This window comes from Mauremys reevesii, linkage group 3 (assembly GCF_016161935.1).
Source record: "Mauremys reevesii isolate NIE-2019 linkage group 3, ASM1616193v1, whole genome shotgun sequence".
Classification (NCBI taxonomy): Eukaryota; Metazoa; Chordata; order Testudines; family Geoemydidae; genus Mauremys; species Mauremys reevesii.
Window position 1 is genome coordinate 85,944,885 of NC_052625.1, and position 6,159 is coordinate 85,951,043.

Sequence of the window (6,159 nt, forward strand, 5' to 3'; positions counted from 1 at the left end):
TATTCATGGTTGTGTTGGGAAAAGCAACAGTAAAATTAATATCAGCTTACTCAGCCTTTATTCTCTGCATATGTCTTCAAGTTATATCTACTTACTTTCAGAACAGAAACAAGAGTGTCTTGTGTGAGGGCCAATACAGGTATAGGAGAGCAAGCTGGGAACTGTTTTGGCTCCCACATGAACAGATTTGTCAGCTAAGTCCTGCCAGCAGTTCTTTACTACTGGTGATGCTATAAGATGCAAAAAGAACCAGCTTGACTTTCAGATCCCAGGCTGTATCTGCAAAGCTGCAGCTCTGAAGAAAACAACTTTTGCTAACTGAATAAATTTGATGAGAAGCCCATGGGAGAACAATAATGAGGGGGGATAACATACAGTGAGCTTGATCCCATGCTCACAGGGACCAATCACAGAACTCCTCCTTATGCAGTGGGAGCAACAGAGCTGATACCATTTTCCAGTCACTTTCCTGACTGCATCTGTGGCTTAAACTGGACTAACTACCCCCTATGCTTGTGCCTCACTAGCCAGATAATTGCCCTTGGCTGGCTGAACATTTTTAAGTGCTTATTTTTCCACTAGAAAAAGTCTCTCTCCCTTCAATCAAGCACAATTACCTCAACCTCCATTTCTAATTGTTGATTTTCCACACACACATGCACAAAATTCCCTTGGGGGTTTTCTGCCACTCTCACTAGATGCTTTACCAGTAGAATCCACTGAAGCTATTGGAGCTGGCAGCCATCTTTCATCTGTGGCGGGCAGGTACTAAACCACCCTGTATGGGGATGCCCTGAGTGGCTAGTGGCATGAAGGGGAGGAGGGGGAGATAGAGACCTAGAAACACATATGTGAATAGCAGTTGTGTCTCTTGAATTAGAGCCAAAACTCCACAGATGCCCAGCTGCGAGAACCCATATGGAGCCTCTGAGGCCAGGAGCTGTGGACATGTAATATATTTCCTAGATGTCTTCCCATTTTAATTGCTGAAGTAGTCTCTTTTCTTTATCTCAACAGGCGCTGCAGTAGGAGAACAGAGATACATATCTTGGCTGCTCTTCTATTGTAAAACCATCCTGACAAGGGCAGTGGGAAATTAAAATCAGCTGCCAGCCACTTTCCACAATTCTCGGCTTCAGGCCAATCAAGAAGAAACAAAAGAGGCAACAGGAACACATTCCCTATTCCCAGTGTCTCTGAGCCAGACCAGTCCCCGGCATGTGCAGTTACTGCAGACTGTACACTGATAACAGTCCAGTGGGATGAATAGAGCCAATATAGATTTTAAAAGAAAATCTATAGTTGGGGTCAGTCCGTCCCCTCTGTTTAAGGGAGCGAAGACATGTTGGCTTTGTATAGCACTATAAGTGGGGCCGGGAGGGCGGTGGAGGCCTCAAATGCAGGAGACAAGAGCTTTATACAGGATAAAAGAAAAATTACTTCTGTTCCATTAACCTTGAAAAAAAGATTTAGAACCTCCCTCCCCTAGCTTTTATTGAATCTAAATTATAGTAGGGTTTTCATCATCTGTGTCATCTCTGCCTTTTCTTTAGCAGGCTTGATTAAATAAGTCATCATTGGACAGTTTTTTCCCCACCCCCCCAAAAAAGGCAATTTGGACAGTTCTTTTTCTGTTAGTCTTTTGCAAAATGGTGCACACGTGGCATTTGGGATGAAATCATAGCATTTATCTTACCACTTCTTTGTTGGGGAATGCCGCAGGGATGTTCACGAATATGAACAGGATGCTTTTCAGAACTTTTTTGGGATCCAACTATCAGAGTACAAATCTGTAACATATTTGTCCATCCACTTCTGATGGCCATGATGAGGCAGGGGCAGCTCAGGATGGAGTGGCAAAAATGGAATCACGCCAGTTTTGCCTCTGCAGGATTCTGGGGCTGCCAGGAACAGGTTCAGGGGGCTCCTCAAACAAGTCTGAGGTGCAATGGTCTGTGAGAAACCACCAGTTAGGTCAGAACAGCTGGAGTGCAGAGCAGACCGGAAACATCCCCTTCTCCCCCGATATGCTCCCTCCTTCCCCCATCCTTTCACCAAGTGTGATTCTATCTCCTGAGGGGACATCAGCTGCTTGTCAGCCCATTCAAGCTGCAGAAGCAGCATAAGAGAGTCAGAACAGAACCCGAAACTGGGGCCTAGAAATCAGCCTCCTGTGATTTCAAGGATGTTTCCAACCCCTACACTGTGACCAAACCACAGGCCTCTATCCTTCTCTGTGATCCTGGCTTCCAGGTCTCTTCCTCCCAGTAACCCCCTTATATTCCTGAAACTTCCATTTCCCTTCCACCCAGGACACTACTTGCAAAGACCCCCTATCTTTGATCCTTTGGAGGCAGCTTTCTTCTCTGGTACATCTGCTGCTCTCTTAAGCCAGGCCAGCTCCTCCTTCTTGCTTCCAACTGATTTAAAGAAAATGGGCCTGAACAGGAGAATTTGGATATCAGTTCAAATTCTGAAACCTTCCCATGTCCTGGGGTTATGGATCTGAGGGGTTGGTTCAGCTCATTATGGACATAAGGCCAGACATGACATTTTGATCCAGACATACGTTCAGATTCTAAACCCCACCAAAATGCAGGGATATTCAGATTTACAGTTTTGGTTTGGGCCCATGTCTAATTTACATCTTGCAGCTCAAGAGCGTTCCCTCACCTGGAGAGCTCCTAAGGAAGCTGAAACAGAGACTCCCAAATTCTTGTGCATGGAGCAGTTGCTGGTGATCTGCAGAATTTGCAGGCACATAGTGATGAAGTTTGTTGTTTTTTCCCCCCATCCAGCTGCTTCTACAGGTGTCCAAGGTCCTCACTGCAAAAATGCTGTAAAAGCTGCTAGGGGCTGTTGCTACAAGAAGAGGAAGAGAAAAAACAGGAACTTCCTGGAAAGTTTGGAACCACCAGGTTTCCAGGGGAGAAGGGAACAGTGCAGCTAGGCAGGATGTTCAGAGAAGAGAGAGGGGAGAAGAGAAGAGATTCAGGTGTCTGGCAGAAGGGAATCAAGTGGCAGGGATTTGCATGCAAGGCAAAAGAAGCATGTGCAGGGAGGGAGGAATAGATAGGAACCTGGCCTGATCAAGGGGAGGAAAGACGAAGGGTGGTGGGGACAGAAAAAATAGGAGGGGACAATGGCTGATCCTCAAAAGTATTTAGGTACCTAACTCCCATTGAAATCAATGGGAATTAGGTGCCTAAATACCTTTGAGCATATGAGCCAATATGATTAACTTTCTGAAAGAAAAACACTTAGGCACAGATTTTAAGTCACGAATGATTTTGATTGCCTCAATTTCTGGACAACCAACTCGAGACACCTTAAAGAAACCAGATTTTCAGAAAGTGCTGAGCACTCCCCTTCTGAAAATCCAGGCCCCTTTAAAGGTGTCTCAAGCTGGGCACTAAAAATGGAGGCATCCAGAATCACTAGTCACTTTTGAAAGTCTGGGCCTCATTGTATTAAAGGAGTTAACATGCATAAATACTGCCCTCGCTACTTCCGCCTGGGAGGAACAGCTCTTGTTGCCACTGAAAATGGGAAGGCAGGGGAGTCCACAAGACAGGTTCTCAAACCGGGGGCACTGTTATGAAAGAGCTTCAGCACACCTGAAAAAAATACCCTATGTAATAACGGGGGAGGCGGGGGCACAGAGCCGTAACTAGGGAATTTTGTGCCCGAGGCAAGGGACAGGGGTGGCACGTCCGGCTCTTCGGCGGTGGGTTCCTCTCGGCGGGATGGACTTGCTGGCGAATTGCCGCTGAAGGAGAGACTTTCTGCGCCCCTCACTTTCCACGCCTGAGGCAAGTGCCTCACTCGCCTTGCCCTCGTTATGGCACTGGGGGGAGGAGAGGGGAGACAAGAGGCTAGTGCAGAGCTGTGAGCATTTCCAGAGATGGGCCTTCCCCAGCAGGATCAACAAATGTAGGGAGGCGTTGAGGGGCTTGTGGGATGGGACGGAGGAAGACTGAAATCTCAGCTGTTTGTAAGAAGGGAGGATAGAACAAAGCCATAGACAAGGAAAGCGTCTGAAGAGTCATTGGGGGAGGGGGGGAGGAGGAGGGATGAGCCAACCCAGCCTGGTCAAAAATCCAGATCCCAGGTGCTATGGCACCTCTGTAGTATCCATAATTTTTCATGGATGATGTTAAGACACAGGACAATTCAAATATTTAAGCTTTCTAGCTAGAGTAGCTTCCCTCTTATTTAATATGACTTCTTTTGCTATCCAAGTGCATATTTTATCTCTCTCCTCCCCGCCCCCTCTCCCCCCAGCCTCCAAGTGCTGATTTAAATGCAACTCTTCAGAATCAGCTCATTAATGTTAAACTCCATGTATCCATTTCCCTTGGCAAAATAATCTAACTACTGGTATCCTTGCTCTGCTATTGCAGAGATGATTCCTGCATCCTTGAAAGACAGGGAGAGAAAGCTAAAAGAAAAGTTAACGAGCAATAGGTGACTACAAACAAACAGAAACCTGGAGGAATGTAATGAGATACAAATTGAAAATGAGACAAAGCATTGGCATGCTATCCTTCTACGCACAGAGACAACATCATTCACCTTGACTAATGAGCACTGTGGAACAAAATGGGCAAAGACGGGGACTTGGTTGCACTGAATAATATTCTAGTGCAAGTTGAACTAATAGATACATTTCATCTGGTGATGAACGAACATGTTTGGCATGCACAGCAGAAGAAGCCCATGATTATTTCATGAGGGGGAAATTATCTGAATTGCATTTATGGAAGGGGATACAGGCAAGGTATTTTTTTTAAAAAATTAAATCATTTTTTCCCACTTGTGTTTATAATGAATCACCTCTTGGAATCCTGAGACTGAAATCTGTTTTCCTAATGAATCCTCTTCCTCCACTTGGTGTTGTATGACTGCACTCACATTGATTATTTTAATGATGTATCAATATTTTGTAATTAGTACTAAAAGGGAATACTTTTTCACACAAAACACAATTAGCTTGTGGAACTCCTGGCCACAAGATATCACCGAAGCCAAGAGGTTTGGTCACTTATACAAATCACAGGAATATGCAGTTAAAATAATAAATATTTTACTAGTAAACAAGAGTTTTGGAAAGAATATAAACCCTTATGCTTCAGAGCATAAACCAGTCTCTAGTTTATGGAGGCCAGGACAAGCAGTTTATCCCATAGCTGCCATTAGCAGGGTTTCTTGCACCTTATTTTGAAGCAGCTAGTGCTGGCCAGTGTTGGATACAGGACTAGATGGACATTGCTCTGATGCAGTGTGATTATTCTTTTGTTCCTACTTCTGTGCCACAAGAGGTGCATCTAGAGCACCTCCAGAATCTCAAAGTGCTTTACAGGCACTAAGGGTACGTCTACACTGCAATTAAAAACCTGCAGCCGGCTTGTGCCAACTGACCCATCTTGCAGGGTCCTAGAGCTTGGGCTCCAGCCCAATCCCGAACACCTGCAATTAAACGGCTCCTTAGCCCAAGTCCCATGAGCCTGAGTCAGTTGTCACAGGCCAGCCATGGGTTTTTAATTGTGGTGTAGACACACCCTAAAAAGATCTAGTTCTGTGAGGTTCTTAGTACCCTCAAGTCCCACTGGAATCAATAGGAGTTAAGGATGGGCTAGAACCAACTCACATAGTTACTGGAAAAATTCCTATGGACTTTAACGGGAGATGGGTTGAGTGGTAACTGGTTAAGCCTCGCAAACCCTTGTGAGATAAGTAAATGAAAGACAGGGAATACTTCACTCACTGATGAAATACAATGCACAGGACAAGGCAGAGTTTTAGGGAAGGAAGTGAAGAAGAATAGCATATCAAATTGAAACTGCAGGGAAAGTTTAGGGAAGCAAAATGCAATTACCGGAGCTGGCATATGCTCAGAAAGCAGGACTATCAGCTCGTCTGGGTAAAATGCTCTGTTCAGATTTAGATTTGGTTGGGGTCAGTTCTTATTTTTCCAAGAGTGGTTCACCCATCCCTAATTCACAGAGGTAAATATATTAATAAGCAATAATCACTTAGCAATAACAATTTACATTTCTATAGCACTTCTCACCCCAAGTCCTACGCAATGCCTTGCATATTCATATGCAATGGTTAGTTTATACATGGGCCACTTACACCACTGAAATGCAGCCTTCT